At 38.9% G+C, this 24,729-nt stretch overlaps 1 protein-coding gene and 1 non-coding gene across 2 annotated transcripts in view; both read left to right on the forward strand.

The window, feature by feature from the left end:
- The window catches only part of SND1 (staphylococcal nuclease and tudor domain containing 1), a 427,097-nt gene that overhangs the window by 94,845 nt on the left and 307,523 nt on the right, over nt 1–24,729 (forward strand). The gene's annotated exons all lie outside the window — the stretch shown is intronic.
- LOC150002078 (small nucleolar RNA SNORD35) lies at nt 3,648–3,732 on the forward strand. The gene has a single exon (XR_016513210.1). It is a non-coding gene; the product is annotated as a small nucleolar RNA SNORD35 (small nucleolar RNA).

The raw sequence follows: 24,729 nt of genomic DNA on the forward strand, positions 1-24,729 counted from the left end.
GCCAAAAACAAAAACAAAAATAAACCCTTAACATGCCAAGGATAGAAGATTTACCGAGACATAGACATTTAAAATAAACATGGTCATATTTAAACCCTTCTGTAATACTCAACAATCATGTCCATTCTTTTCTAAGTCTTTAGCTTTCTTTTAAAAAAATATTTTATTTATTATTTTTTTTTTAGAGAGGGGGGAAGGGAAGGAGAGAGGGAGAGAAACATCGATGTGTGAGAGACATTGATTGGTTGCTTCTCATGAGCTCCCAACCAGGGACCTGGCCTGCAACCCAGGCACGTGCCCTGATTAGGAATCAAACTAGCAATGTTTTGGTTTGTGGGACAGTGCCCAACCCTCTGAGCTACACCAACCAGGGCTAAGTCTTCAGCTTTGATAACCTGAAAGTTCTAATTTTGATTAAATTTCTTCATCCACAGTAAAAAGCTAGCATTTATCTGGTCTTACTCTCATTTGATCTCATTCTTAACACCCATTTTTCTTTGAAAACTTAAATTTTGCTCCATCTTTACTCTTATTTGTTCAAAGTCCTTGTGTCTTTTTAAATGGTCCTCTTTCAGATATTTTTTTAAAGGCACAATTCTTGTATAGCATGTATAATTAGTATAGTATTTTTCAGAGGTTTGTATCTCTGTACATTGTTGTTCAAAACTATTGGCTGTTATTGAACATCGACAAGAATTGCATTCCAGAAATTAATTGATTTAAGATTAAGTTGTATATCTTTGCTATTGATGCTCAGAAATATCTGGGACTCTCATTTGTAATTATTCTTGTAATATGGTAGAAAGAGGTTTGGTGTGAGAGATTTAGATTCTCTCCCTTGATTTTCTAATTACTTGTTTTTCAGTCCCAGGTGAAAACTAACCTCACAAAGCTTGATTTCATTATCCGTAAGTGGAAGGGTTTGGACTAGATTGGGAAGAGCACCGAAATGTCCTCAGGGGTTGGATTGGTAACTATATTGTGTTATAATGGCAGCCCTAGCAAACTAGCACAGACTAAAATGGCTTAAACAACAGAAACTTATTTTCTCAGGTTCTGGAGAGTGGCTAGAAGTCCAAGATCAAGGTGGTATTGGCTTTGGTTTCTTCTGAGGCCCCTCCTTGACTTGCAGGCCACTGCTATTCAATTCCTCTTCTCATGGTCATCCCTTTCTGTACATGTGTGACCATGGTGTCTTTCTAACCTCTTTTTAGACAGATTCTTACCAGATATCTTCATTTTAATTTAATCACCTCTCTATAAAGGTCCTATATCCAAATAAAGCCATCTTCTGAGGCTCAACATATGAATTTGGGGAGACCAGCTGAGTGCATAACAGTAACCTAAACATATCCAGCAGCTCAGTCTAGAAGAGAAGACTTTGCCCCAAGCTTTTTATCTACAAAGGTGACTGAGCCCCAGGTCAGGCTTGACACATGACACTGACTCATCTTTGAAAAAGGCTTGGCATTCTTAACTAACTTCTAGGTTGAACTCAGAGCTGTTTCATGTTTGTAAATTTCTCCTCATTTTATGTTCAAAGAATAATTGTGAAAGAAATTAGATCTGCAGTGGCATCCTATCCTTTGCTGTTGGGTACAAGCAGTGAAACTGGTTAAAAGACATGGGTGACTTCATAATTTGTGCGTAATCTTTATCAGAGTAGTCGCCTTCTTAAAACTATATTTAAGAAAAGGATTTAAAGGATGATCCAAGCTTTCTTTGTACCTGAAGATATTCACTGTAGCACAACCTCAGCAAAAGTAGAAATAGTCTAAATAGCCAGAAATCAGGGCTAGGTTAAATAAATTCTGGAATATACACAGTCCATTATGAATATTTAAAATTGAATTATTGCTTTTAGGACAGTGTAGAAGCATTGAGTGTTACAATGTTAACTGAACAGAATGTCACAGGTCATTTTATTTGTTCTACAAATATAATTGTACAAAAACATGAGCATAGAGTAGGACTGAAAGGGCACCGTTTTCAGAGCAGGATTAAACAATTATGTTTAGATAAAGAGTAGAGTGAATATTTTCATTTTAACTTCCCTTACGTGTTTTGTTTTTTACCAGATTTGCCTATATCAATAACTCTTCTAAAAATGATTTTTGATGAGAAACCTTCACATTAAGGTTCTCCTGCATCAAGCCTCTCTTCGTCGTCGGCAGCCGTCCGTCTCGAGAGACGATGGTGTAGCTTCTTAAGAGTCTATCTGCACCGCCGAGAATGGCTGTGCAGTCCGACTCGGGAGTGACACGGTATCTGTCTCCTCCCGTGTTGAATCGACATCTTGTGATGACGCTGAAGCTACAGAGCCTGGGCAGGGTAATATGGAGGGTCTGCTGTTGCCCATGCAGCAGACCCCCCCCCTCTTCGCAGCTGAAGGGTCCAAGGGAAAGACGGAGTCGATACAGCTTGGGTTCAGGTGCGCCGCAGGAGTTGCCGGTGTTGACTACAACGTCAAACCGCCTTAGGGACTCCGGCTCCGGATTTTCTGTCGGGGTTTACTCCCTTAGCCTTTCCCCTGAAGAGGTATGCCGCAAGGGTACATACCTGATGTACCCTGACTGGAAGATCGAACCAGCGACACTTAGCTCACAGGCCGACGCTCAATCCACTGAGCTAAACCAGCCAAGCCTCTCTTATGCTGTCAGTAACTATAGTTTATCTCTTTTGAGTTCCTCTAAAATAGTGGTTCTCAAACTTTTTGGTTTGAGGACTCCTGCATATTACTAAAAATTACTAAGGACCCAAAGAGCTTTTGTTAATGTAGAATAATTATTATATATATTAGTTCATACTGTATTAGAAATAAAACTGAGACATTGTAAAATATTTAATTTTTTAAAAAGTAACATGCCTGTTACAAGTTAATACAAATACGTTTTTATGAAAAATAACTTTTTTCCAAAATAATTGAGAGTGACATTACTTTTTTTTTTCTTTTTTACCTATCTGTTAGATGCGTGTGGCTTAGTAGAACACAGTGGGAATCCTATATCTGCTTCTGCATTTTGAGTGTTTATGTTACTGTGGTTGAAAGATTTGAAGAAATTTTAGTCTCACACATATAAGTAGTTAGAAAGGAAAAGAGAGGAGCAGGGGTCTTTGGCCTACATTTTGAGAACCGCTGCTGTGGAGCAACGGCACCTCCCATGTGACATTGTGAATCACCTTAAATGTAGTGCTTGAACCCTGTAGAAATCTTGGCTTGAGGTCTGTGTAGCTATAGAGCATGGGTGGTACTGTTGATAAAGGGAAGGCACTATCTATAAATCAGTATTTCCTGACAGTCCATTTATTTTGTTCTCTTACAGTTGAGACTTAGATGAAAGGACTAGCCTTAAAGAGAAAATATGCTCTCTTTATACTTATGCAAGATAAGAAATTCCAGGAATTTTCAGCCTGTACCTGTAGTCAGAGAACAGAATTAGGGCATCTAGAATTGTGTATCCTGTGGATCGGTCCCTTGTTTAATATGTAATGTGAGTTGCTTTTCTGAATACGTATTTGGTACTCTGCCACTATTCAGTTTGGTAATTAATAGCATTGGCTCCCAAACATGTTCAGGTGGCAAAACTCCTGGGACTCATGGTACATAAAAATATTTAATGTTGTTATTTTATTTAAAAAAATGTTTTTGCAGATGATGGCTTTTTCTCACGATGGTCTGCGGATGCCACTGGGCGCTGCCGATAATGCCAATGGCTTGGCTGATGCCAGGAGGAAAAAAAAATTTTTTTTATCTTCACCTGAGGACGTTTTTTTCATTGCTTTCAGAGAGAGAGAAGATGGAGGGAGGGAGGGAGGGATGGTGGGGGGTGAGAGAGGAGAGACAGAGACATCTATTGGTTGCCTCCTCATCCACAACCTGAGTATGTGTCCTGGTCAGGAATTGAACCTACAACCTTTGGTCTATGGGATGGTGCCCCAACCAACTGAGCCACACTGGTCAGGGCAGTGCTGTCATTTTACTTGGGATAATTCTCCAGGTAGAAAACATTATACATAAGTTATATAAAATTACACACACACACATATGTGTGTATATATATATATATATACACACACCAAAATAAGCATTCTATTAATAGTAATTAATAGTAATAGAATAGTAATAGTAACTTGATATTGGTTCATTTATTTATTGACATTTGACACATGATAGCAAATGTTTTTTTTATTAAAGAAAAACTTATGGACAGAAATCCCAAACTGAGACTATTCAGTTTACTAACTTAATTTTGGTAACATTATTTTTAAGTGATGATGACACTTTCCCCCCACAACTTTGCTCTTTTTAAGATTGCTTTAGCTATTAGGCGGTCTTCCGTGGTTCCATGTAAGTTTTTGGATTATCTAGTTCTGTGGAAAACACCATTGGTATTTAGATACAAATTTCATTGAATCTATACTGTGGACATTTTAATGATGTTAATTCTTCCTATCCATGAGCATGGTATGTGCTTTCATTTATTTGTATCTTCTTTAGTTTCTTTCTTCAGTGTATTATAATTTTCTGAGTACAGGTCTTTTACATCCTTGGTTAAATTTATTCCTAGGTATTTTATAATTTATTTTATTATTATTTTTAAAAATTTATTTATTTGTTTATTTTTAGAGAGACGGGAAAGGAGAAAGAGAGGGAGAGAAACATCACTGTGTGGTTGCCTCTCACTCGGCGCCCCCAACTGGGGACCTGACATGCAACCTAGTCATGTGCCCTGACTGGGAATCAAACCAGCGACACTTGGCTCGCAGGCCAACGCTCAATCCACTGAGCCACACCAGCCAGGGCTATTTTATTATTTTTGATGCAGTTGTAAATGGGATTGTTTTCCTAGTTTTACTGATACAGTTCATTATTTGTGTATAAAAATGCAACTAATTTCTGAATATTTATTTTATATTCTGCTACTTTACTAATTCACTTACAAGTTCTAGTAGTTTTTTGGTGGAATCTTTAGGGCTCTCCGAATGCAGTATTATATAATATCATCTGCAAATAATGACAGTTTTACTTCTTCCTTTTTAATTTAGATACCTTTTATTTCTTCTTCTTGTCTGATTGCTGTGGCTAGGACTTCCAGTGCTATCTTGAATAAGAGTGGTGAAAGTGGATATCACTGTCTTGTTCCTGATCTTAAAGAAAACACTTAGTTTTTCCCTGTTGAGTATGACGTTAGGTGATACTCTACATTCTGTCTTAGAAGTACTGGTATTCTAGAAAACAGACTGAGACCCACAAAAATACATTGACAAGGCCTATTATGCCTGATTTCAAGTAATTATGTAATTATTTATGGGATGGCAGTTAATTCCAGTGTGAATATTAGGTCTTTCACAACAGTGATCTGAGGTTGGCCACTGACTTTTACTTACTGATATTTAAAAAGTGTGTGTGTGTTTGTGTGTGTGTGTGTGTGTGTGTCTGAGGTTGGCCGCTGACTTTTTTCTTACTGATATTTAAAAAGTGTGTGTGTGTGTGTGTGTGTGTGTGTGTGTATGTGGCGTGAGCTTTGTTGGAAGAGCTCCCTTCCACCCTTTTGCCCATTCCCACATAATGTGTACTTTCACATTTCTTTTGGTTAGCTCCATTGAGTAGGTGCAATGTTTGTGCACTTGTGAAGTACTTTAATAGGGTGATTTGGCTTTTCATGGTCCTTAACTCTGGAAGGAACTTCACATTTTCATTAGTTTTTTGATGCTGCTGTATTGCAGATGCTGCTGAAGGCTTCTTCTGCCCTGGGCCGCCATCTTCATTTTGCTTAGTATAGAGTTGAATAACAAAACAAAACTAATCAGAACTTTGATGTGCCTATAGCAGGCTATGATTTTTATGAGCATGTCCTTTAATGTTTGTATATTTGTGGAGATTTTCAAAAATCCTGTGCTGTTTTTTTCTGAAATTTCCTTTCTGCATTTCTGTGTCAAAGTATAGGATTTGGGATCAGAAAAAGAATAATTTATAAGTTGATACAAAATGACGTTTCCAGGGCTGGTTTTTAGGGATCAGATATGCGTTTGTCAAATTGGAACCTTTTCTAATGGGCCCCTGGGAAATGCCTTAGCTAATTTGCAGCAGTGGCTGGTGAAGTCGATCGAGGTAAATTGCTCCCATTGCTGAGGGTTCAGAATCCAGGCAGTTGAAGCTAAAACTCCAGGGGAAATCGGGTAGAACTATTGCAGATGGTTGCCCCTTTGAATACAGAAAAGGGGTTCGTGTCACTGTTGATGAATGCGAGGAGATTAAAGCCTGATTTTTCAGTGAATTGGTATCATACTCTTTGGGACACTAAAGAGAAATTTATGAAAAGCCCATCAGAATCAGTTAGGCGGTTCTTTTCAATATTAGCTCCAAATGATATCTAAGAACACATGGTGGAAATATTGAACTGTTTAGTAGTTTATATTACAGAAAAGTAGAGTGAAGAAACTTTGTCGTGTGTATTCTCAGTGAGTTCAGAGGTCAAGGGATTCCACAGGTAATTTCTAATTTCTACTTCATAGTCAACTCCTGAGCACTTTGGATTTGCAGTTAGAAAAATGAACCTGACTGGTTTTGACTGTTCATAGTGTTATGTTAAAATACAGATCATCAGGAAATACCCATTTGTAATGGGTATTCTGATGACGTGGCTTATGTCTTTCCCAGATATCTTCTGTGTTTTTGAGAAAGTCCCTTGAGCTCTCTACAAAACAGGAATAATAATAACACGTTACAGAATTGTGTGACAACAGAGAACTTTTATAATTGATAAAACCCAATGCTAACAGCATCAGTTCCTGTCCAGTGTGCCGAATCTCTGGTGAATGCAGAGAGTACTAAATTAAGACCCTAGATCAGAACTTGATTTGAAGTTGAGAACTTTCTGAATGTGGCTCATTGAACTGCGGGGGTACCTGGTAAATGTCTGTGAAGACAGCTTTTTAGGTGTTTTCTCAATGGAGAGAATTTCTTGCATTTTAGTTCAGTTTCTCTTGGAAATTCTTGTAGACCTTTTAAGAGCTCAAACCTTCATTCATCTAGGAGGAAAAGGACTTGATGGCTCCTTTAGTTGATGAGCATTGTGTAACCGTAACTTATAATGGCTGAGCTTAATATAATTGAGGTTTGTAGCTCTCCCAGGATCATTAGAAGATCACCTTTTTGAAAAGTGGGCTTGACCACTTAAAAAACATATTTTTCAATTATGGTTTACAATATATTAGTTTTAGATGTACAACATAGTGCTTAGATATTTATGTATCTTACAAAGTGATCACCCTGGGAAGTGTAGTACCCCTCTGGATCCAGTGATACCACTTTTGATCTATTTTTCTCTTTCCTAAGCATTTAGGTGTTTGTTGATTTACATTTTAATATTACTTTGATGAATGCTCTTGGCATTATATGATTGGAAAACCAAATTCATGCTTAATGTCAAAGGTGGAAATTGCGATCAAATTTTTATGAAGACACTGCTCTTTATCTTCAAGAATTAAGGCTTTGGATTACTGATGGGTTGATTTTGGTTTGTGTGAACTATCCTTCTACAGATCACAACTTAATCGTCCCTTTATTACTGCCTCCCAAAATTATTCTTGCCAAGAATGTGTAGCAGCTAAATATTTTGCTTTTTCCCTCACCACTCTGTCCATGTCTAATTTAGGCTGAGTTCCTCCAGGCTCTGGTGCCTATGTTCTGTGGTTTGTAAAGTGCTGTGTACTTTTATAGCCTCTATAAATAACAAAATGTGGCTCATGGCAATAATAGTGTCCTACAGGTTTAGAGAGTGTGTGAGAGAGAAAGCTGGAGAGAGAGACATATATCTTGGGTACAACATGTCTAGCATGTAAAACCATTCATCTTTTCACACACATCAATAATGTTTCTGATTTCTGTTCATTTGTTAGTAAATGACATCCCTTTATCTTGGGGATAGCTTATAGATAGAAATGAGGTGTGATGCCATTCCCTTTCTTTCCTCTTTTTAACATAGCAGGGACGAAGGGGAGAAAAGCTGGTTTCCAGTTTGGTGAGATTTCCAACCAGGTACTTGTGTGCCAGGGGCCCAGGTCCTATCCTGATCTTCCTGTCCCCTCCCCTCCCCCACCAGTGAATCACTACAGATGTCATCACATATTTAGGAGATGTGAAGCTAGGAGCCAGAAGCTATTTCTATTACCTCTGTCAATATAGTTTGATAAAATGCAAATGTCTTTAAAATGGTAGACTTCCAATTAAAAGGCTCCAGCAGGGAGTCTGTTTTGATAATGAAAGTGATTAAGAAGGCTCTATTTTTTCCATTGGAATGAATGTTCAGCCAAAATAACTTCGTTTTCTCTTTGTAATTGTACTCTGCTAATGAGGGTCTAATAACTCTTAGGTTCTAATAATGATTCTAACAATCTATTAGCTATCTTTGGTGATCAATGCTAGAGATTCAGAAGATGCAGTTTCTGGACGATAATGACATATAGGGGTCTTAATGATCTTAATGACAGCCACTTTCTTTTCTCCCTTATTCTAAGGAATCAAAAACAGTTATTATAATTTGTATCCTAGGACAGAGTCAAATCATACATTCGTGGCTAATTAGTATTTATGTTTTCCATTGCATTCGAAACCTGCCGTTTATAGGCCTATAAGCATTGGTTTTGATGTGTAAAGGGGAAATTCAGAATAAACACAGCTTCAGAATTAACTGCAGTCTAGGCACTATCTAAAACCTAATTTCTAGAGTTCAGTCTCTTCACCTTTATTCCATATGTAGCTCCAAGGAACAAAACATGGAAGATGATTTTCTGGTAAAACTGGGTCGAATAAGTGAATATGCTTTAGTTTAACCTGGGACATGTGTTGAGCTAGAACAGTCGTCAGCGATGAGCTGCCTTGTTTATCTCTTAGCACCTCATTAACAGCCTGTCACCTCCGTGGTCAATGTTTGTGTTTCCTCTGATTTTAATAAAAGCCTGTCCTTTCACTGTTTTTCTACCTTGTGCATTGTTCATTCTCAAAGGACCTAGGTGTTTTAGATCACTTTTCCCTTAAAATAAACTTGGGAGGTACAGCAACACCTCTAGTTTGAGAGCATTACAAAAGCATTGGAGATGCAATAACTGTCCTGGGTATGCTCAGCAGCTCAGAGGTTCATCCAGTTTTACTTTGTCAATTAGGTTCCTAATCCATACTTCCTTCCTCCCTCCCTTCCTTCCATTCTGTTTGGAGGGGGTACCTGATTTGAACCAGGGACCTCTTCAGATAGTTTGTCATTTTTTTGTCTTATGATCATGGCCTTGTCAGTATAGCCATCTGAATAGAATAATTAGGGGGACTATTATAGAACAAAGAGGTGTTCTTGATATTTGAGGAGTATATTTAAATGAAAGGATAAAACTAAAGATTTGCCGGAGATGAGTCTTGTCTTTGTGTGTGTGTCCTTGTGGTTGGACGAGCCATTTTTCTCTGGTTTCAAACTTGGATAGATGATACTCATATTCTTATAGCCAAGGAAATATAGGGAAGTTGTGGTTTTTTATTTAAACATCAAAATGACAAATAGTAGAATTTGTATTTTACTGGGGATTAGAGTCTGAGGTCAGAGTATGAGATAAAAATTGTGATTAGTGAAAATTACCCTTGAAAAATTAATTTATTGTCATTTTGCACAAAAAAATGCTTCAGGATTGTCTAGCATCAGAAACAGTTTAAAATTAAGGTTTTTATTTCTGAGTGGAACAGGGATGGGTAGACAGCTAACAATATTTAAATTCCTATCCCTCACTCTTCCATCTCTAGTCTTTCTCTTTGAGAAAATACAGTTTTATTCCAGTGAGCTTAATATGTGTGTGAGGCAAATTCTTTGTTTTCGTTGTCTCTCTGGAATTTATAAAGAACTGCCCCTGGAAAGGTAAATCTCATAAGACTTATGGGTAATAGGAGATTGAAGGGAATAGACAAGGTCTTGATACTGCCAGTGAAAATGTGTCAGCTGCAGATACACAATTAACGGTTGTCAAGAGAGAGGGCTGAGGTTTGTTTGGAGCATTAGATGGATGTTTTTAAGAACTGGTAGTGCTGAACAATTAAACTCTGCTTTCTCAGGATGGTGCCTAGCCAGGGGCCTGGAGTGTCTGTCATAGGTCCAATAGGCTCTTCTTTGTTCAGAGCAGGATGTAAACATCCTTGCCCAGCTCTGTTGAATTTTTTATGCCAATTCAGGTGACTTCATACCGAGATTTCTGAGTTATTGCTGAATTCTGAGGGCTGTTTTGGTATCTCTAGCAACATGTCCAATTAATTCTGGTTACTTCTTTTTCTGGCAGTCCTCTCTGATATCTCTTTTGTTAGGTGTATTCTGACCAGTTTATTTATATTCCTTGTCCAGTTCTGTTTATTTTATATACCCTGTTCTTGATTAGGGTTCTTGAAAATATCTTGTGTTTTCCTTGTATAATGTTGACCAATTATTTTTAAAAAGTTGTTTTGGGGTATATATGTAGATATATTTTCACATGAAATTCTATGGTATGTATTGTCTTGTACCTTCTCTATTCCTTTTTTGTTACAGAGGCAGCTATATTAACTGGAACCATGCCCTTTTGTAGCCCACTACTAGATTGTGCATTGCTTAATCTTCTTTTGGTTTTTAAACTCTCAGCCTCTAATGAATTAAATAGTTTTGGACTCTTCCTGATAAGGATATTTATGGGATGGGCTGGCAGAATTCCGCAGAAGCACACTAGTGTCTACTCCGAGTTGAGGCATTTATGTAGAGACATCCTTCTGAATGGAGGGAAATGGAAATGCTTTGGCTGGCTCTAGCTTCATGCCTCTCACCTTCACCAGAGTGCAGGATGCCAGGCGGGGAACGCCAGGTCGTAAACTCATTGACTTCTCATTCATTGCCTCAGTATTTCTCTAGCAACTGCAGAGAATGTAAATATTTTTCGGTATTATATTAGTTACTAAGGTGGTACAAAGATGTTTCTGAAAGTAGATGGCGCGTGGTGAGTGAATGAGTTGGGATAAAATAAAGACAATGCAGGGTAGAATAAAGGTGTTTTAGGAAAGGCAAAACAAACAAACAAATAAACCCAGAACACCAATGAAACATCAGTTATAACTGATATCAGTGGTAATCAGCACATACCATTTTGCATATTTACCCTGTGCCAGGCACTGGATAAGAGTTTTCCTGCACTATGTGATTGATTCCCCCACAACCAAAGCCCAATCAGGTAAAGATTTTATTATTTTTATTTTGCATGTTAGGAAATTAGGAAATTGAAGCTTGGAAAGGTTAAGTTACTGATGTAAGGTCAACAGTTGGTAAGTAGAGCCCTTGGGATAGAGGCCAGGCCTGGCCCAAAAGCTGTGCTTGTAACCACTACGTCTTACTGTTTAAATTCTCTGGATTTTCAATTCACTGCTTTATCTAGGTCACCAGTTCTTTCAGTTAAAAAAAAAAAGTGTGGTGAAATCTGTGTTGTGCTGAATGTTTATTGCTATTTCATGCTATACACTTAACTGCTTTTATATGCTTATTGCTTAATCACATAAAAAGCAAGTAGTCCTTTTATCATCTTTCTGCAAAACTGCCCCTTATTTATTATGACTTAAGCAGATAGAAAAATCAAGAGAGTGTGCTAATTTATAATTTTTTTTTTTGGTAATGTTTTCTTTATGAATGCACTGATACCTCATTTGGTGAAAGCATGTGTCTGGTCAGAATGCAACCATTCAGCGTGGAAACATCAAACAGCTGTCACTGTGTAGCATCTTTTCCAGGCACCAGGTTGACATCTGGACTCAGTATTTTGGTGTAAGAGAAATGGTTCTTGCTAATCATGTTGTCATAGGATCATACATCAAACAGAGCTGGGGGCCCTTTGTCTCTGCCAATTGCCTTCTGATCATTATTCACCCTGAGTTAATGCAAAGTAAATGGTCAACTTGGGGGACCACAGGCTAATTCTTGTCCTACACACATACTATTGGTTTCCCAAAGGACCAAATTGAAGTTTCTGTTTTTCCTAGGTCGGTTTAAGTGATTTGGAGGGGTGATGTTTAGCTGAGCTGTAAGCTAGTTAGTTGCCTCCTGTGTTCATGCATTTCCTGGTGGTTGGCACAATATAGTTTTAACTGTTTGTGGTCCACTTGCAGGTAGAGTGATTATACTTGATATGAATGATACATCATGAGAGTAAGGAATGAGAATAGTTATAAAGTAGTACTTGGCAGTAAGATTTCAGCTGAGATAGATGAAAAGTCGAGCTTTGCATTTATGAACTTTATCCTGCCTTCTTGACATTATTGTGAGTTTACTGTATTTCTTTTAATTCTTTAAAGATATATTCCTCTCCATGCCTCACATTTTAACATCTTTGATTTCAGGATGAAACTTGATCATAACTGATAGCTCTATTTTTAGTGATGTATAAAATAATAGTGCCTCTTACAAGTGGCAACTTAGATTTGATTAAATATGATGACTTTATTATGTGTCATTATTTGGTCCTAACCCCCTACTGTGTCATGTCTACTTCTACCAATTTGGAAAATTGCTTGGTACATTAAAAAACCTCAGTTCCTTTGGTTCTGGCCAGGCCATTTACTACAGTGTTATTCACTCTTTTTCATGGGTGCATTTATACACTTCGGATAATTCATTTAACACTTCAGACTTTAAGTAACATTAGAGAATTGTAGATGATAGAGAAGATGCTGTCCATTTTAAATGCATGGGAACTGTAGTCTTCACAAATATAATAACGCAGAGAGGCATTAGAGGAGAGGAGGGGAGCACATATTTCAGTGAAAACTCATTTAGATTTAATGCTGTTTGCCTTCACCAAGATAAAGAAAGAGCAGTAGCTGTGCCCTTGAATCTCAGAGACTTAGACCTGGAGGAGACTGTGAGAGGATGTGTCTTTTTTCACCAGTCAAAATTAGACTTAAGTACTTGAGATGAATGGTTGTTTTCCTTGTGAACAAATGTTAGGTATTTTCTCACCCATTCTTTAAGAATATTTTCCTATGTTTGCAAAACCATTCCTGTAGATAGTGGGCTTTGTGTTGTCAGTTCTAGAGATGCTTCTTTATTATATATGACGAGGTCTGTCCAGAAAGTAAGTATCCAACCATGTACAGTGAAAAATAGAGACATTTATTGAAGAAGATACAAGATACAGGAAACATTGTACACAGGACAGTGACGCCTCAGTCCCCTGCAAAGTAGGCACCTTGGGACCTCACACAGTTCTCCCAGTTGCCACCAGCTGTCCTGTCATATTTTCCTGAATCTCACCGATGGTCTGAAATCTCTTCCCTTTCAAAGGTAATTTTAGTTTTGGTAAAAGCCAGAAGTCACAGGGTGCCAAATCTGGGCTCTAGTGGGGCTGAGTCACTTGGGTGATATGATATTTCACCAAAAAACTTTGCACAAGATGTGATGCAAGAGCGGGTGCGTTGTCGTGAGGAAGCTGCCCATCACCAGCTGCCCAGAGCTGCGGCCTTCTGAGTCATCGGAATAATTTTCACAGGAATGTTCAAGCTTAACACAAAACTTGATGCAGATTCGTTGTTCTACTTGCTCAGTTATTTTGAACGTGATGCCCACACAGTGCACACGCTCACTCAACGGCCAATCCACTCGCCTTGGCTGCCAGGTTATGTTAATGTCGTACAAACTGTTCTCGTTATATTAACATGGCTGGGGTTTTTTTGGACAGACCTCATATATTTTATATGTGTGTGTGTGTATATGTTACATATGTAAGGGGAAAACATCACACATGTTTAAAATATAGTTGGTAATTTTTAGGATTGGAAGAAATAGACTGTATTAGATCTGGTGTCTGCTTATATCTAGATTCACTCCTAAAACATTAACCATGTTTTCCTCATTATTAGAAATCATCAAAAAAGCAATGCCCCAGTCTCTCATCTGTGCTGCCACATTGCTGAGGAGTGTAAAAAGGGCATGTTAGAGGGCCATTTCAACGCTGTTGTTTACATGCTGCCTAGAAATAAATGATGGAACATGTTTCTGTTTTTTATATTAATAATAATATAAAAATTATTAAATTACTAATAATTTAAATTACTGGTCATGTTCTAAACAGACATCTCCAGGCACTGTCTGGTAAGCGAATCATATGAACCAGAGACATTTGTTTGATACATTTGCTTTGATAACAGAATGAATCCTCAGTCATCTGTCCATCTCTGAGAGGTCATTTGAATCTCATACAATTTATGTCTTCAGTTTCTTCCTTAGCAACATAATAGGTCTAATTACTTACTTTCAGTTAATTATATATGTTTCAATATAAAGCAATGAGACCTTTTCTATTTGAAAATCTACAGGATAGGAATCATTTTTATGTTCTGAATTATGCTAAGCTTATTGGATTGGTCTTTGCCCTAGGCTAAGAGTATATCATAATGGTAGTGTTATGCAGATGTATGTGTAAATGAGTGTGTATACCAACACATTATACTTAATATTTAACATCATAAAGCACCTTTATAATGATGATGACTTTCAAGAATAAGATTGATAGATACCCTCTTAGAAGCAAATTTACTTATAGTTCAAAAAAAAAGTTTACTTTTTTTCTCTTTTGGTTATAAAAGTAGTGTCTCAGTCCCCCAAATTTAAGCAGTATATTTTAAGATGGAAATTCTTATTTATTAATCAAAAGAAGTTATGGATGAAATAACAGTCAGGGATGTGTGCTGCAAAAATAAATATAAAATTAGAAAAAACAAAAAGGTCATTGATTTTTGATTTTTTACTAACCAATTTGAACTTTTGAATCAAGGTGAAATAGCCACAAGTATATATTTACAAGTGAAGGTCTTTTTTGCTACATTAAGTGAAATCTTACTCTCCTTCATTGTTGCTATTTTGATGAGAATTTTACTATGTTAGATATTTGCCCCCATTACAGTTTGAATTCTGCACCCCCTCCCCCCAAATGATATGTTAAAATTCTAATGCTAAGTACCTGTGAATATGGTTTATTTGGAAATAGGGTCTATGCAGATGTAGTCAATTTAAGATGAGATCATACCAGATTAGGCTGGGCCCTAAATCCAATGACTGATGTCCTCCTAAGAAGAGGGTCGGACACAGACATACACAGATGAAGCAAGCCAGGTGATGACAGAGGCAGAGAATGGAGTGACACAGCTGCAAGGCAAGCATTGCCAAGGATTCCTGGCAGTCCCCAGAAACTAGGAGGAGACAAGGAAGGATTCTTCCCTAGAGCCTTCAGTAGGAGCATGGCCCAGCTGACACCTTGATTTTAGACTTTGTGCTCTGAACTGTGAGAGAATAAATTTGTGTTCTTTTAAGCCACCAGTTTGTGGTGATTTTTATGTGGCAGCCCTAGGAAACTAATACCTTTGGGGACTCCCCACCTTTGTTTACATTTTACATCTTGTGATTAAGAATGACCTTTTTAAAAAAAGAACCATACACACAGTTTTAAAGTGAGCATCATTTCTGGCAAGGCATATTAATTTGGACTTTCAAAATTTGTTTTGAATGCTTAAATCAGCCTTAAAAGAATTGACGTTTCTGGAAATTGTGAGGCTGGGCTCATTTCCAACATTGTCTTTCCTGTGTACAAGGTTTCCTTTTATGCCTCACCCGTGGGAGTAGTCTGACTGCCCTGGTGAAATTAGGAAACACTTTCTAGTTTCTCTGCTTTCAGCTCCTCCAAAGCAGCTGTTTTCCAAGCATCTTGTTATTCTAACTGTATTCTCTCATGTTGGCACTGGTGAAACTTACTTGAGTAATGAATGTACAGCAGAGATGGAGGCATCTTATGAGCTGTGGGGTCTCTGTTTCTTTCATGTGACCTTTTCATGTGATTATGAGCACACTGTTTCCCAGATCTTGTTTCTAGAGAGTAAAAATGGCCCTTTAGATTACATTAACTCAGTGGGAGTAAATTTTTTAAGAAGTAAATTAAGCAAAACTCCAAAGACCATAACAAACTAGTTTTTATGTAGATCTCTCAATTTCTGATGATTGTGGCTAGTGTATGTGTTACTTTGTAGTCTGATACTTAAAACTGTTCATACAACCACTTTTCCCCCCTATTTTTACAAACAGCTTTATTGGGACATAATGGATATGCAGGGAAACTGTACATATTTAAATGTACAATTTGGTAAACTGAGATATACATATACCTGTGAAACCATCACTGCAGTAAACAAAGTGAACATACTTGTTACCCCAAATGTTTCCTTGTGCCCTTTGTATCCCTCTCCTTCCCTTCCCACACTGATCTGCTTTATGTCACGATAGATTAATTTGCATTTTCTAGAGTTTTATCTAAATGAAATCATACAGTATGTTTGTACCCTTTTTAACCTGGCCTTTTCATCGCAACACAATTATGTAGAGACTCGTCCATGTTACGGTGTGTATCAACAGTTCACTCCTTTTTATTGCCTAGTAGTATTTCACTATAAGGCTGTACCTTGGTTTCTTTATCCAATTTTCTGTTGGTGGCCATTTGTGTTGTTTTTAGTTGCTCTCATTTTTTTACTTTTTACATAAAAAGATTCTGTGAACATTTCTGTACAATTCTTTGTACAGGTTCATATTTTTTTATCTCATGGGTAAAATACCCTAGAGTGGAATGGTCGGGTCATGAGAGAGAGGGAGATACTGTTCCTACTAATGCTTCCCCATGGTTCTTCCCCTGGCCTCAGGTCTCAGGTGCCTATGTTTTCAGCTCACTCCCTGCACGGACCGGTATTCCGTCCAAGGAGGAACCCTGTGCAGATCTCAGAGGTTCTCTCTGCTGTTCTCTTCTCCATGGAACCCTATAGTCACCTTGGTCTCCCCAGACCCTTGTCCATTCCCTCTAAAAACTCTTTCAAAGCAATAAGCTGGGGCAGTTGTAGGGCTTACTTGTGTTCCATCTCTTAGGGATTATTTCCCTTTGTTGGCCTGTTACCCAGTATCTTACAAACCATCTTTCAGAAAAATGTTTTTTGACTATTTTAGGCAGAAGAGTAGATCTGTTCCTTGTCTGTCTTGGTTGGAAGGCCCACATTTTTCTTCAATTATGGCACTGTTGATTTTACACACACACATAAACATATGTTCTAATATGTGAATATATTATTTCCTAATTTTCCTTTAACCCAGATTTCAGTTTTTTTTAATAGCATTAATGTACTTTTTTTCCTATTTATAGTGCATATATAGATCAAAGGGTAATAAGCTAATTTTCATATCGTATCTGTTACTGAACAGCAACTGGGATCCTGCTGCCTGCTACTACCCTCTAGGCAAAATTCCAGAGGCAAAGGTTTGATGATAAAGGAAAGGAATCTTTATTCAAAAGCTTCACAGTTTTGGAATAACAGCTTTCTTCTGGCATTAGTCACTTAAGCCTATCAATTAAGGCTAAACTCTTTAACTCTGTAGTTACAGCTTTAATCACTTATGCCTATCAATTAAGGCTAAACTCTTTTAACACCTGAGTTCTCCAATTATTGCCCCCCCACCTTCCTTTTTTTTTTTTTAGGTATATTTTATTGATTATATTGTCACAATAGTTCCATTTTTTCCCCCTTTGCTCCCCTCCGCCCAGCACCCCCCTCCCCCAGCAATCCTCCCCAAACCCAATCCATGCCCATGGGTCCTGCATATAAGCTCTCCGGTTTCTCCCTTTCCTATATTATTGTTATTTTTAAAATTAATTAATTTTTTATAACAATAAAAAAAATAACATTCCCCCCTCAGACTTGAGACCCTTTATAATCATATAGAGGACAATGGGCAACGATCTCATGCTCCTCTAGCTGCTTCAAGCTGGACATGGTCATCATCCTACCTATCCTTGGGTCCAGAAATCCCTAATAAGAGTGGGGGTGTGGAGGGGAGGGTGGCCTTCCCACATGGGGAAGGATCTTGCAGATATCAGGTCAGTTGGCTGTCCCCAGACAACGGTGTGCTTGGTTTAACAGGCTGGCATCCTTGTTGTATTCTGGGGGCAACAGATTTGGCAACAGGGTTAAAAGACATCATTCAGTTCATAACCACTAGATGACAAAAGGCAGGGATTAATTTTTCAATGTCCCCCATTAGGGAAAAAAGAAGGGCTTCTTTGGAGGAAGGTGTGCCAGGCACATCATACCTGTCCAAAACCCTTTTGTCCACTATACTTAGCTTGGACTGAGGGAAATAGTTTAGGTTTTCCCCCTTTCAGATCTCTGGACCCTTTCTGTCCAAGCCATTAGGACAGAAAAGAGAAACCAGTTGTAAAGTGAAGCCCACAGACCACCCCGTTCTTCACCAACGCAGCCATTAGTTCAGCCAAACTGTTTGAGTCTCAGGAGGCAGCAATGCAGACAGGATTAAGTGAGGCCTATGTGTACAGACAATCACTCAGGTAATGAGATCCTAGGCTTATGCCTTTTGAAAACAGAAAACACATGTTAATTTATGCAACATAACCCACAAACCAGTCTCTAAATCTGTAGGACTGTCTTATTGGAAAGACATCCAGTTGCAAGGCACTTGACATTCTTCTTGCCTGTAGATTAAGCATCTTTGATGATGCTACAGACCTGGTTTAACTTACAAATGAAAGGAAACTTTAAATGAAAAGAAACTTTAAAGGCGGTTAGCTGCACTACTTTATAGTCTGCCATTGAGCATGGTGGGTTTTTTGTTTTTGTTTTTTATTGAATCATGATTTTTCTCCCTAAGGTTCCCTCCTTGTCATTAAAGGGACTGCATTAGGTCCATTTTTAATTTATCCTGTTCATTTGCATAAACAACAAGAGCAGTAAATGATCACATATGATCTTTATGTCTGCTTTGCTGGAACTTAACACAAGGAACATTTAGGGTGACCTTCAGTCTGCCCTTCAGGGCACAGAAGCTGAGCCACATACCTGCCATTCAGCCTTGCCTGTAAACACCTGTCTTTTCCAAGTCCTTCTGGTTTTCCGTTGTGCCTAAAGGTCCCTTCTAGCCATCTTTCAGGAAAGCAACCTTCATTCATTCCCTGGAAAGACTGCCATGGGCCGCATATTCAACCTAGGTATCAGGCCTTTTTTCTCATGTCATTGTCCCCTTTTTAATTATCTTATTTCTATAGGGTTAGTTCACAAACTAAAACAACATAAAATAAAAAAACTATGCAAGTTTGGAAGCATTGCAGGCTTTTGCCTCATAGCTCGTCCCCTCTATATCACCTAAAGAATAAACTGCCATCCTCTGACAGCCCGATCCTAGGTTGCATCCAGAGTTCCTTCCCACCCACAGTACCGTCCATTGGGAAATGCAGGCAGCTGCAGCACAATCATCCAGGCATCCTGGAGGAAGAGAGAGCCAGCCAGCTAGTCTGCCTGAGAGCCTGAGAGCCCTTCTTTTATTTCAGATTTTTTTAGCCCATAATTCTCTGCACCCTGGAGTCATTCAGCTTCTCAGTCAATCCCAACCTAGGGCAACCTTCTCCTACGGCCCTTCCCTACTCCGCAGTGACCTGATCAGATCTCTGTATCAAAACCATAAATATTTAAACTTTTCTACATATAATTGAGTTTTGTCATTATTTTTGTTAATTTCCTAGATTTACAGGGCACCTTAGAATTGTCTTCATTTGCATATAATATTGCTATTAAAGATGTACATCTTTTATGCAACTTATCACATTTTATTTCCCTTTTTGTAAACCATTCACCTCCTTTATTTACTTTTAAAATAGAAGATTTATTTTATTGGCTATGTATTTGGATCTTGTGTGGCTATTAAATGGATTTCACCATTTCTTTTTTAATGTCATAAATTTGTCTTTCCACGGCTATGCTTTAATCTTTCTTAAATCTTTCTTCATTCTGTCCTCCATTAATCTGTTTAATGCTTAATTATGGGATACAACTGAAGGTTACTGCGATAACTGGTGAAACAAGCAAAGTTCTTTGCAGATACCAGCTCTCCTGATTAGCATCCCTACACATTTCAGCCCAACTCACATCATCCCTTTAAAATTGCTTATTGAAACTCTAGTTTTTCATTCAACAAGCTGCTGCTTTGAAGCAGTCATACAGGTACTCTGAAAGTCTACTGTACATTAACTTCCCAGTGGCAAAACACTTGTGTTGGTTTTCGTGGAGAAGTTGAATCATTTTTGAAAAGGAAAACTGGCTTTAACACGGACATTGGTAGGTATTCCATGAGGTGTAAAAGATCTGGCTGGAATGCCTCTTGTGTGTTGGTTTCATTGTTAGTTCATATAGTTTATATGTGAATATACAGGTACAGTGCGCATTTGTATTTTCAAAGATTCTAGTTGCTACTTCTTAGAACTCACATGTGGCTTTGATTTGAATAACAAGTGACACATATTTGCTGGTGGTTCCCAAGACTGCTTCTAAGTACATCACTGTGTTACAGATTTAACCCTTCTTAACAGTATGTGACCGAAAAGATTTGTTCTTTCCAGTTACAGATGAGGAAACTGAGGCACAGATAGTTTAGTAAACTTGCCCAAGATAATGTTGCTGGTAAGTAGCCAAAGTTTGAAGAAAAAAATTATTCTCTGACATACCCTACTTTGAGTCTGACACTAGTGTAGAATTATAATGCAAGATGAATAGCTGGAAAATTATATATTTGTTCAAGGAAAAAAACAGTCTGAAAAAGTTCACAAAGCACAGGTTTCATGATTGTAAGCAGTTAGGACTCTACTTAAACCACTGACCTTTAAGTATGAACAAGATACTATTGATTCTGGAAGCCTACTGAATATCAAGAACTCCTTGAAAAATTCAGTGCAGATGTTCCATACAGTTTGCTTTTCCTTTGAAACTGGAAATGTTTTTTCATAGGGGACTGAACATAGTTAGGATTATAATCTATATCATTATAACAGAAATATTACTACAAAATACAAACTTACTGGTCTGTATAATGAACAGTTATTTTTTTAAGTACCGTATTTTTTGCTCCATAAGACGCATTTTTTTTCTCCCAAAAGTTGGGGGAAAATGTGTGTCTTATGGAGCGAGTATTGCATCACAGACTGATGTGTATTACCTGGCCTGTCAGTGGTGGCGACAGCTGTTAGAAGAGGAAGCGGTGGGCCCACGTGAAACCCCTGAGGATACTTAAATGTCCCATTTTACTGCTGAACCTCAGGGCGTCTCGTCAGTATGAAGATAGCGAAGAAAGTAATATCAGTGATTGTGAGCAACTGAGCTTCATAATTAGCAAAGATGAGTTCTTGGGGTTCCCCAAAAAGTAGAAGAGTACTTGCATCTTAAAGTACTTTAGTGTTACTTTGTCTGGGAAGCACTTCATCTGCCCTTCCATTCCACATGATAGCTTTGCTGGATAGAGTAATCTTGGTTGTAGGTTGCTTTTCATCACATCGAATACTTCTTGCCAGTCCCTTCCTGCCTACAAAGTGTCCTCTGAGAAATCAGCTGATAGTCCCATAGGCACCCCCTGTAGGCAACTCTCCGCCTCTCTCTTGCTGCCCCCCCGAACTCTTTACCTTTCACCTCTGGCATCTCAATCATGATGTGTCCTGGTGTGGTCCCCTCTGGGTTCAGCTTGCCCAGGACCCTCCGTGCTTCCCGGACCTGTATGTCCATCTCCTTTGCAAAATTTGGGAAGTTTTTCCTCATTTTTTTCAATTCTTGCTCCCTCATTCTGCACTAGTTGACTTTTTTTCTTCCTTATATTCCAAAACATTGATTTGAACCTGGTTTGCTTCCCTTCACCATTGGTTTTGTGTGGATTTTCCTTCGTTTCACTTAGCATAGCCTTCACTTCTTCTCTTACGTGTTTGCCGTTCTCAAGCATATCTGTCAAGCCTGTGAGCATCTTTATCACCAGTGTTTTGAACTCTACATCTGTTAGGCTGTCTATCTCCTCATCTGTTAGGCTGGCTATCTCTTCGTCACTTAGTTCTCCCACTGGAACCTTGATCCGTTTCCCCTTTTGGGCCATACTTCTTTGTCTCCTCATTCTGACAGGCTCCTGTGTTTGTTTGCCTCTGTGTCTTAGGTAGAGCTGTCGCACCTGTTACATTGTAAGGGGTGGAGCCTTAGGGATTCATCAGTACAGGGCGACCTGTTTCACCATGTTGTGGCACTGTGTGGGGGAGGGGTCCAAGAGGGAACAGTGCCACTTGCCCAGCACTCGCCCCTTTTCCAGCCACCTCTCCCACTTCCGCACCTGACTGGCACCCCTCTAGCTGCTGCCCTGGCCGTCATTCCCAGAGTGAGTGCGTCTGTAAACGTTCTAGGACCATGGGGGCCCTTTATAAACAAGCGAACTCTGCTGAGACTGGGAGTTTCTGCCTCCACCCCATCTCCCAGTAGTCTGCATAATCAGAAGCAATGAGGCTTGATTTTCCCCGGTGCTGGGACTGTGAGCTGCGAGGTCCGAGAAGTTGGGAATGCTCCCCAGGTGACCCTCCTGACTTTTTAAAACGTGTGACTGCGCTTTCTGCTGTCCTGTCGCTGCCGCTGCTGCTGTGCCACCACACCGCGTCCTCTCACCCCAGCTCTGCCCCTCCTACCTGTCTGGATGAGTATTTCTTCTTTATATCTTTGTTTGCTGGACTTCCATGCAATTTGATTTTTTGGAACTTATGGTTGTTTCTAGTTTGAGGTAGTTGTATTCCTTCTTAGTTGTGGAGGGAGACGCAGCATGTCTGTCTATGCCTGCATCTTGGCCGGAAGTCCTTCTCTACTATTCTTAACACCCCTTGTCTGTTTTGTTACCTACCAGTTATGCGTCTTAATCCCTGTACCTTTTCCCCCATTTGTTCCCTTCTCCCCCCCCCGATAACCCTCAATATGATCTCCATATCTATGATTCTGTTCCTGTTCTAGTTATTTTAGTTCTTTATATTTAGTTGTTGATAGTAGTGAATTTGTTGTAATTTTAATGTTCATAGTTTTGATCTTCTTTTTCTTAAATAAGTCTCTTTTAACATTTCATGTAATAATGGCTTAGTGATGATGAAATCCTTTAGTTTTACCTTGTCTGGAAAGTACTTTATCTGCCCTTTCACCTAAATGATAGTTTTTCTGGGTAGAGTAATCTAGGTTGTAGGTCCTTGCCTTTCATCACTTTGAATACTTATTGCCAGTCCCTCGTTGCCTCCAAAGTTTCTTTTGAGAAATCAGCTAATAGTCTTATGGGAATTCCTTTGTAGGTAACTCTCTGCTTTTCTCTTGCTGCTTTTAAGATTCTCTCTTTTTCTTCAACCTTTGGCATTTTAATTATGATGTGTCTTGGTGTGGTCCTCTTTGGGTCCAACTTGTTTGGGACTCTGTGCTTTTGGACTTGTACATTTGTTTCCTTTGCCAAATTAGAGAAGTTTTATGTCATTATTTTTTCAAGTAACTTTTCAGTTTCTTCCTCTTTCTCTTCTGGCATCTCTATGATTCATATGTTCGTGCTTTTGGAGATGTTCCAGAGTCGTCTTGTTCTCTCCTCTTTGTTTTTGAATTCTTGTTTCTTCATTCTGTACTGGTTGACTGTTTTATTTCTTATGTTCCAGATTGCGGATTTGAACCCCGGCTTCCTTCCCTTCACTGTTTTTTCCCTGTGGATTTTTCCCTATTTCACTTAGTGTAGCCTTTATTTCTTCCCTTATGCTTCTGCCATACTCGGTGAATTCTCTGAGCATCCTTATTACCAGTGTTTCGAACTCTGCATCTGATAGGTTGGCTATCTCTGCTTCATTTAGTTCTTCTTCTGGGGTTTTGTTTTGTTCTTTCATTTGAACCATATTTCTTTGTTTCCTCAATTTGGCTGCCTCTCTTATGTTTGTTTCTCTATATTAGGTACAGCTGTTTTGACTCCCTGTCTTGACACATCTGTTACATATTGGCATACCTGTTACATTGTGTGGGGTGGAGTTTTAGGTAATTGCCAGGGCTGGGCAGCTCACTTCACTGCTTCGTGGTTCTGTATGTGGGGGAGGGGTCAGAGAGGGGGCTATGCCACTGAATAGCTGCTGGAAGCTTACTTGGCACTTGCCCTGTTTCCAGTCACTTACCCTCTTCCTGTATGCAACTGGAGCCCCTCTGTTGTCCTGGTGGCAGTTCCCAGAGTGGGTGGGTTTGTATATGTTCTGGGATTGTGTGGTTCCTTTAAACTGACTCTGCTGAGAGACCATCTGTTTCTTGTTCTGCCCCAACCCCCACTGGTTTCTACAGCCAGATAGCTTTTGCGGTCTGGCCTGGGGCAGGAATCACTGACCTCCCAGGTGTCTCTCCCGAATTTTATGTACCACACGTGAATGTGGGACTGTTCATTCCACCGGCTGCTGCTGCTGCCTCTTTGCCACCTTTTCACTGCTGCTACTCCATGTCCTCTCCGCTCTGGCTTTCCAGCTCCACCTCTCCTACCCATCTGGATGAATGTGGCTTCTTTAAATTCTTGGTTGTTGGACTTCCATACAGTTCCATTTTCTGGCAAATCTAGCTGTTTTTGTTTTGAGGTTAGTTGTGATTCTTCTTATGGTTGAGCAAGGAGGTGAAGTGTGTCTACCTGCGACTCCATCTTGACTGGATGTCTGAACAGATATTTCTAACTCCACCCTTAATCAGCACATGAATTTATATTGAACGTTCATCTTTTGGCCAAACTAGCATAGTCTTGTCCTGTTGTTGTAGGGCAAAACGTGATAAAATCTGAATAATTCATTTGTTTGGTTGACCTTAAACACAGG

This window comes from Furipterus horrens, unplaced genomic scaffold (genome assembly GCF_987537825.1).
Source record: "Furipterus horrens unplaced genomic scaffold, mFurHor1.1.pri manual_scaffold_9, whole genome shotgun sequence".
Classification (NCBI taxonomy): domain Eukaryota; kingdom Metazoa; phylum Chordata; class Mammalia; order Chiroptera; family Furipteridae; genus Furipterus; species Furipterus horrens.